We start from the raw sequence: 9,326 nt of genomic DNA on the forward strand, positions 1-9,326 counted from the left end.
CAACATTGCTTGGAAAAAATAACGTTTCTTATTAAATGATGTTTCATATTTCCTCTCCTAAGAGTCTTGGTAAACTGAATATATCATTAGAGAGGAACATTGAATTCCCCATCCAAGATCACAAAATCAGCTATCAATATTGCTGCAATCAGAACCATAGTTATTTGAGGAAAGTCTTCAGTCCTGAAAGTTAACAACAACAACAACAAAACTTTCCAAACTATTAGCAAGTATATGTCTATAGCAAATCCATTTGTCAATGTCATATTCATCACCAAGGCCTGGACTCTTGTCCAAGATCATATATAGATTTTATCACTTTTGATATTCCACTCAAAGTTGTAGCTCTACCACTTGAATCACACTGCTACTTCTTGGCTTTTGTGTTGGTTAACTGGAGATGTGTCTCTTGAGCTTTTCTGTTAGACTTTGTGGAATATTATGGTCATCAGAATGTAAATGAAGTAGAGATGCTAGGATTAATTCTGAACATATTTTCTGCATGTTCCATGTTCTTTTTCTATGAAATTTGGGCATTGAAATCCTCCAGTGGTTTTAAATAGAGACCATTTTCAAGTTGGTAAAAGTCGTGATCATTCCCATTTTTGGACACACAATAAGTGTAAGTTGATACAGATGTAGAAGAAATACTTCACCTTTTCAAATAAAGCATATCTGGTTAACTCAGTAAGTTTTGATATCATGGTAGTATCACCTGTAGTCAGAGATCACATTTCAAGGATAAAGTAAGAACACATGGTGTATTCTGTCTGGTATCACTTCTTGTGGTGGTGGTGGTGATGATGGATGTGTTTGAGCTCAGCGACTTAATTTCTGACTCAGCTTTCTTTCTTTATTTATTTTTTTTATTGTGAAAATACTGTACAGAGGAATTACAATTACATGGGAAGATAATGAGTACACTTCTTATCAAGCATTGTAGACTCCTCCTTTATTTCCCCTTCCCATCCCTTCCCATCCTCCCCAACGCCCCCCCATCGTTCCTGCCTCCCCCCCCGCCCAAAAGTTGTAAATTTCGTTTTCAACATAACAACTTGTACATCTCATTGTTGCAATGACTCCACCTGTATCCCTATGGAAACGATTTATTTTTCACCTTCCCCTCCAAAAATTATACCCACATCAAATACAGTGAAAGCTGGGATTATACTGTAGGGGAGGGACATAAAAAGCAACAAAGAAATAATCTTATAAATGCGTTAGAAAAAATCACATTGACTCAGCCTTATTGTTCATGGCTGAGGCTCATAGCTAGAACCATCACAAGCATTTTGCTAGTTCATCAGAGATGGAGAGTCATGCGGTCTTATTCCTATACAGGCTTTGAACTTCCCTCCTCCATATATCTGCCTTTGAGTACCTAGCATTATGAAAACATGACCCACTGTGGCCTAGTTTTAGTTTAATTTTATAATGCACCAGTCAATAATGATGAATTCTGGGTTCAAAAAAGGGGAACAAAATTCGATAAGTATATTTTATTGCGTTTATCCACAAATGACTTTCTTCTGCACTGGGTAATGGGAATCACAGCAAGATGTCAATTATAACAAAGAATAGAAAACTTTGGCAGAGAAATTTGTAAAATGTCACATCAGGTAGGTCTGCTTGCTAATAACTTTTCAACTTTTAGTAATGTAGATCCACGAGTTAAAACATCATCAAGTTTAAGGGAAAATTTAAATTTATCAGTTCATAAAAAAGACTTTTCTTTTTTCTTTTTTCTTTTTTTCAGTGGTAAAGTGCTTGCCTTGCATGCCTGTGGCCCTGGGTTCGATTGGTCAGCACGACATAAAAAAAGACTTTCCTAATGAAGTTCCTCTGATATTGTTATTAGAATATGTGGGTAGATAGCTACCACAGGGTTCATTGTGTAATTTGGATAATATGATGATATTTTCTCATTCCTGTGAGCTTGTGTCTACTTCAATATTGCCCCCATATCACTCATACATGTATCGTGAGTATGTAGAATGCTTCATTTGTTTATGATGTTTAAGAACATGCACAGGTTTAATATGCTAGAAATTGCCTTTAAATCTAAAAATCAGATTCATTTTCAGATTTTCAATGCCTTTGCAGTTAATCCTTATAAATTGCATATATTATTAACTCCAGTGCATGATAATACATTTGGGATGGATTGTTAACACAAAGATAGGTTGGGGTAATCCATGTTCAAATCAACTCAGTTTCCTCTCACACACAATAACATCTTTAATTTGCTAGACACTGGGTGAAAAGTAGGTTCAGTTACAACTTGGTGAGAAACTTCTTTAGTGGGAGTAATGAAGATATATTTTTATGAAATTTACCTGTAAGAGTTTTGACAAGTTCCCATCACAATGCTCAGATTTTAATAATTTCTGACATCCGAGGAAAAGAGATGCTCCCAAAATATCTTGTTCTTGGCAAGAATGGGCTTCTGGTAAAAAAAACGGTGCCACTATTGTGTGATTTGAAATAGGGAAAGGATTGTTTGAAACCCCAGCCTCTTCTTGCCTTTCTGTCATGTATTAGGAAAGTCAAAACTGAAAATTTTGGAGGAGAAAGGAAGACAGAGAGGAAGAGAGAGAAAGAGAAAGAGAGAGACTGGGGTGATGGTTCTGGGATGGAGAAAACAGAGGAAAACGGAAAGCAAGAGAAACTTAGGTATAAAATACAAAGCAAATATCTTTACAGATACCTTTCAAACCTACCACAGGGTTTGGGTATAAGTGATTGATGGTGATATAACAAAGGCTATATAACAGCAAGGTGTTTTATTTTCCCCAAATCCAGCAGGGGGGAATAAATAAAACAAGAATATAAAAAGTAAAGAACTTTTAATACCTACAAGTACAGCAAAGATGAAATAGATCTTAATGCCCAGCCATATAAATATAAATCCTCATACTACTGGCGTTTTTTACTTGTATTCTATGTACTTGATGTATTTGTCTTTTTACAAAAATTTAAGAGACACTAAGAGCCAGGTTCAGAAAATATGTATGAATTTTTAATCCAATATAACAATTTTCAGATTGACAATTTCAAAGAATTATATAATCATAATTACTACATGGAGTGAACAAATTGGACATCATGAATTAAACATACAGGTAAGGAGAGAGACAGTAACATTAGAAAGAATTTTTAAAATATCACTGACGATATTAGTATAAAACAGAAAACAAAAGACTTTGATGAACTCATCAGTGTAGTGGGAAAAATACATATGAAATCAGTGAGCTTAAAGACTTTTCAATAGACAGTTACCAATCTGAAATTGAGGAGATAGAAAAAGGAATGAATTAAAAGAAATAAAATATTCAGCATCTATGTGATAATTATTGAAGGTATCATATATGTATAATGAATACCAGAGAAACAAGAATACAAAGGCCAGAACAGCTGATCAAATGATAATAGTTGAAAATTAAACAAAATTTATATGAAATTCCAGAAGCTTACAGAAAACAAAGCAAAATATTTTAAAAAATCATATTTTAATGGCAGAACACCAACAGCAGAAATAAAAAAGTTACCCACCACACAGTGAGACCATTGGCAGATATTCATAGCAGCATATCAAAAAGGAACAATCACTATGTGCACATGTTCTTATAAAATAATATTTAAAGAAATGAATTCCAAGAGATGGAAATGAGATTTTGGGTGTTGATGCTGCTGTTTTTGTTATTTTCCTTTATTTGTCATTTGAAGGATGGGGGGGCACAGAAAAGGTGGGACAAAGGGAGAACAAATGCAGCAGTGGTATTCATTAGACAGTATGTAGAAAATGAACTGACTGTCCCTCAATAGATGAATAGATCAAGAAAATGTGATATATGCTGGGTGCCGGTGGCTCATGCTTATAATCCTAGCTACTCAGGAAGCTGAGATCTGAGGATTGTGTTCAAAGCCAGCCTGGGCAGGAAAGTCCTTGACACTCTTATCTCCAATAAATCAACAGAGAAACCAGAAGTGGAATGTAGTTCAAGTGGTAGAGCTCTAGCCTTGAGCTGAAGAGCTAAGGAACAGTGCTCAGGCCCAGAGTTCAAGCCCCATGACCAACCAAAAAGAAGATATATATGAATTCAATGCTTCTATCAGAAAGAATGACACGGTCCCATTTGGAAGGACTTGGAAAAAAATCATATGAAGTGAAATAAGCCAGACCCAAAAGAACATAGGTCCCATGGTTTCCCTTATGTGTAATAAATAGTATACATCTAGGATAATCTTAGCAGATGAACAGAATAGCTCAATAGCTATGTACATATGATCATATAAGATGATGCTAAGAAAAATGAATCCCAAGATATGGGCACAGGAGGTTTTTCTTTGTTGTTGTTGCTTTTTTAATGTACTATGTGGATTTTTTTTTGTTTCTTTTACATGTACTTTCCCCTATGGTATAATTCCTGTTGTCACTGTATTTGATTTTGGTACCCTGGATATTGTATAAATGTTTATATCAATTAGGGAAGGGTAACAAAAATGGTGAGTCAAAGGACAAAGATGAGAACCAATTCAACCGTGATACTCACAAAACCGTATGTTGGAAATGTTCTGTACAACTTTGGGGGAGGGCTTGGGGGAAGGGAAAGCAGGAGAAAAATGAAGGCAGGAGTAAAATGTTAGCAAGAAATATACTAACTAACTTACTTATGTGACTGTAACCCCTAGGTACAACACCTGGACAATAAAATTTAAATTTAAATTAAACTGAAACTGTGAGTAGGGATGGGAGAGAAAAACTGGGAGAGAGCAAAGGAATGGCTGGCAGAGTTCAAAAGGAAATACATTTATTATCTGACTTACATAATTATAACATTACCTGTACAATACATCTGTGTATTAGCTGAACAGTAATAATAAAATATATTTTTAAGAGAAAAAGAAAGACTGTCTGGTTCTAACACAATGTCTCTTAGCTGTGGTGAGTCAGAGGGAAAGTGGAAGAAAAAATGAGGGAGGGGTAAAAATGCTTGACAAGAAATGAACTCACTACTTATGGAATTATAAAGCCTCTTTGCATCACCTTTACAATAAAATTAAATTAAATTTAAAAAAAGAAAGAAAAATCACACATAGTGGAGCCTTACTTCAGAGGGACAAAGATAAAGATTTTATCAAAATCTTCTATATTTTTCCAAGCAACAATTAAATGGAGGAGAATATTTAAAGTATGGAAGAAAGACATAACAAAATAGAGCAAAACTAAAACAGAAAGAGAAGTTTAGAATCTCATATTCAACAAAATTCTTATGAGAAGAAAACATTGTCGGGCATAAGAGAACAATAACAAAAAAAAGTGATTTTTTTTTTCTTTGTGTGTTGTGGGGCTTGAACTCTAGGCCTGGTTACTGTCATTGAGCTCTTCAGCTCAAGGCTAGAACACTACCACTAGAGCCACAGTGCCACTTCTGGCCTTTGTTTTTGTTGTTGTTGTTGTTGTTGTTTTTACTGTTTATATGGTGCTGAGGAATCCAACCCAGGGCCTCATGTATTGGAGGCAAGTACTCGACCACTCTGAGCCACCTTCCCAGCCTCAAAAGTGAGTGAATTTTGTCCTTCATCTTCCCAGATTCATCCATCAAAGTTTTTCAGAAGGAATAAAGAAAGGAGTCATCTTAAATGTCTTTCAAGATGATCTTGGTAATTCTAAATCACTTTTGATGAAATGACATTGTTTAGTGTGACACAATTCAATGAATGGACAGTCATGGTGTTAGTGACCTCTTCTGGAGAGATTATGTGTAAATAAATCTCAATCCCTATTAGGTTGGAAAAGCTCATGACCAACAACGTCTGCAGAATCCCACTCCCAGCTAGTCTTTTAGATGAAGCTGATTGTCCATTGCTCCCCTTAGAGTTCATTATCAAATTTGAACCATGAAGCCTTGTATTTGCCCTGGTTACTAGCCTCGAATTCACTGGTTAGAATCCTAGCTGAGGCCATTCTTGATCATCCTTGTCTATAGTTTTCACGCGTTCACAGCTGGAGAGTATTCACTATGTTTAGTCCTGCAAATTAGACTCTGACTTTCCAGTATAAAATTACAAATTTGTTTCTTTTCACATGTTGTCATAAATTTCTTATAAGGACCCAAATAATAGTCATCCCTGGGCAAATGAGTCCATCAACAATGAGGAGAGGACTCTGGAGGTAGTTTGGATCTTAAAATATTAAAAATAGCATTTTCGCTTAGATGCCTTTCTGAATAAATCTAATTTAAAATAAACTAAGTATAAAACTGGGCACTGGTGGCTCATACCTGTAGTCCTAGCCACTCAGGAGGCTGACATCTCAGATCATGACTCGATTCCCACACAGGCATGTAAATCTGTAAGACTCTTATGTGGCTGCAATGGTAAAGCACTAGCCATGAGCATAAAATTTAAGGAACAATAACACTGAGTCCCTGAGTTCAAGTCCCATTACTGAAATAAATAGATTAGTAAATAAAATAATTTATTAATCAACTAAATATAGCTACTCTGTGGCTGTACATTTAAGAGACAATTTTCTAAACATTCCAGAGAGAACATGAGATGAAATAAAGTCATATATGTTGATGCTTGGTTTTGTTATCAATGCCATGAGAATGTATCAAAGAGTTTGATCTAGAATAAATGAGTATATTGATTGAACTCTATTATTCCTGACAACTGAGATGACAGTTTGAATATCTGGTGAATGAAATCATGTATTGATTCTTATCTAAATGACAGGTGTTCACTTTTCAAAAAGGAAGATGAAGATGAGAATTTTTTAGTTGGATTGAGGGCAGAACATATTTTGGGAAGTTGACACACAAAATATCAATCAATAGACTATCTTTTAAAGAGTTTCCTTAGGACAATAAAATATATGCAGGGGTAGCAGAGTAACATGTAAAATATATCATTCAGTTTAGAGGACTTGTGAAAGGATTAAAAAGGTGATTAGGTTTCCATAGAGATATTTTTTAAATTTTTTTAAATTAATTTTTTAAAAGTTTTATTACTGTGAAAATACCATACAGAGGGGTTACAATTACATGAGCAATGTAATTAAGACATTTTTTGAATTTTTTTATTTAAGGTATATATATATATATATATATATATATATATATATATATAATAGGTATATTTATATGTTATAGGTATATATCTGGCACATTGGCAGGTTTGATATTTTCTGGTATTATGAATATTTAAAAACAAATTGCTTTTGAAAGTTTTATTCAAAAAGAAAGAAAAAGAGAGGGTGTGGGTATCTTTCCATAGCTGAAAGTACTTAAAAATTACTGAGAGGAAAATAATCTAAAGAAGATATCATTCTTGATAAAGAAATGAGGCAGTTTCAAATTAAAAGTACAAGATTAAGTACTTTTCATAAAATATTAAAACTAAAATCACATGCATAAGGTATTTAATTATAAGAATAGCAGTGAAATTTTAAAAGGACAGGATTTATCAATGATAAATAGGCGTTTTTAGTGCAAATACTGCAGAAAAATTTTCCAAGCAAAGATCATAATCATTCTAATCTATATAAAAAACAATCTCAGTTCTTTAAACAATGTAGAGTACATCTGAATTCAGCCATTTCAATGAAATGCCAACTTACAAACCTTAAATCTAAAATAATGTACTTAGTTTTATGTCTCATTTCTCTCTTGGCGGTCCATGTTTTCAGGAAAATCTGTAATGGACCATGAAGTTGGCTGTGCATTGCTATCACTTGTTTAAGTTTCTCTTCCTTGGCTCTTCTACAGTGGCAAACTGTTCTTTTTTCCATGAAGCTACTGAGAAAATCATCTATTTCAGTTTTTCCCTCCGAGAAATCTTCAGCAATATTATCAGATTCTTCCTCAGCTTTATGTGCAGCGACTTTCCATCTTGCCTGTAGGGCACTTGCACTACAACTCTCACTCAGTTCATGTTGTCTCTGCCTCTTCTTTTCAAACGTAGATTTCATTTGTGTAAGTAACTCATACTTATCTAAAACAGTTTGCCTTTTGGCTTCCAAACTGGGCTCCAAGAGGAGAGTTTTCTTGCTAATTCCTCAATACTTTTTACTAAATCACCCTTGTCATTAATAATTTGTTTTAGTTGAGGTAAACTCAGAAACTGTTCTAGTAATACTTCCTCTTGTTCATTCATATCTGTGAGTTGTGACACAATTCTGAGAGTTCTGGAAATGCATCAGGGACATCTGGCATCTTGTACCCAAAACCATTTTGGCTTATCGGTGTTGAAGTTTCCATTGTGGGAACAGGCAATGGCAGACTTGAAAGGACACCAAATGTAGGAGCAGCAGACTTGGCTGTTGTATAACTTGTTGAAGAAGAAGCAGTGTCAGTAACAAAGAAGTTATGTTCTGTTAGCTTCTTGAGGAGGATATGCAGGAAGAAATGGAAAACCCTAAGAAGCATAAGGAGGCAGCCCACCTGGGTTACTATACAGGTATGGAAATGCTGTTGAAGTGGGAGCTAAAACAGGAGAATTCTTCCAAAACTCATCCAACAGACTCTGGCTAATCTTTCCAAGATCTGAGTGTATTGTAAAATTGCTTACTAATTGAGAGGTAACATATATTTCATGTTTATCCATTAAAGGATGTCAGATTGGTGGATAAACACTGATTGCTGGTTTTTCCTGAGGAAACTGTGGAGGAAGTACTATATTAATGTTAATTGTCAAGTTGTTTACAGTGAAGGGCAATCTGTATTCCACATCTTTCTGTATTTCAGCTATACTGGAGTGGGAGTTCCGGAGGGACTCGATCAAGCACTGCTTCTGCTGTTGGAGGCTGGTGAGGCCACCACCAGGGACCCTGCTGTGGAGAAGGAGGCGCTCTTGGTCAGGGGAAAGAGCCAGCTCATCCTCCTCGCGTCCCTGGGGCAGGAGGGCCTACAAGGTTTGGGCCTGCTTCTCCCAGAGGCTGCCCGGCAGGTCTCCAGCTACAGAGGAGTGGCCTGAAATACCCAAGGTTCGAGTCCGGTTGTGTGTGTGTGGGGGGAGCAGAGGGGCAGGCCGTGGGGCAAGCCAACGGCGCCTTTTACCAAGTAAACCAGGTTCCTGGTCTCCGGGTTTGGGGGACCATGACATAACTGGAGAGAGCTGGAGAGAGGTAAATTGTCAAGCAGGACACAAGCAACCAGGATCCTACCCTTGGAGGCCCAGGTGCTCCAGACTGGCTAGCCAGTCAGATTGTAACCTGGCTGTGCTCGGCGTGCCTGGCCTCGTCCTACCATGAGCACATTTCTTATCAAGCATTGTTGCCTACTCCTTTGTTTCCCTTTGCCATCCCTGCTGCGACACCCCCT

At 36.2% G+C, this 9,326-nt stretch overlaps 1 pseudogene; it reads right to left on the bottom strand.

Moving 5' to 3' along the window:
- Positions 1-7,561: 7,561 nt before the first annotated feature.
- LOC138824115 (vacuolar protein sorting-associated protein 37A pseudogene) lies at positions 7,562-8,882 on the bottom strand (annotated as a pseudogene).
- Positions 8,883-9,326: the final 444 nt, after the last annotated feature.

This window comes from Dipodomys merriami, unplaced genomic scaffold, assembly GCF_024711535.1.
Source record: "Dipodomys merriami isolate MVZ:Mamm:240054 unplaced genomic scaffold, mDipMer1.0.p SCAF_126, whole genome shotgun sequence".
NCBI lineage: Eukaryota > Metazoa > Chordata > Mammalia > Rodentia > Heteromyidae > Dipodomys > Dipodomys merriami.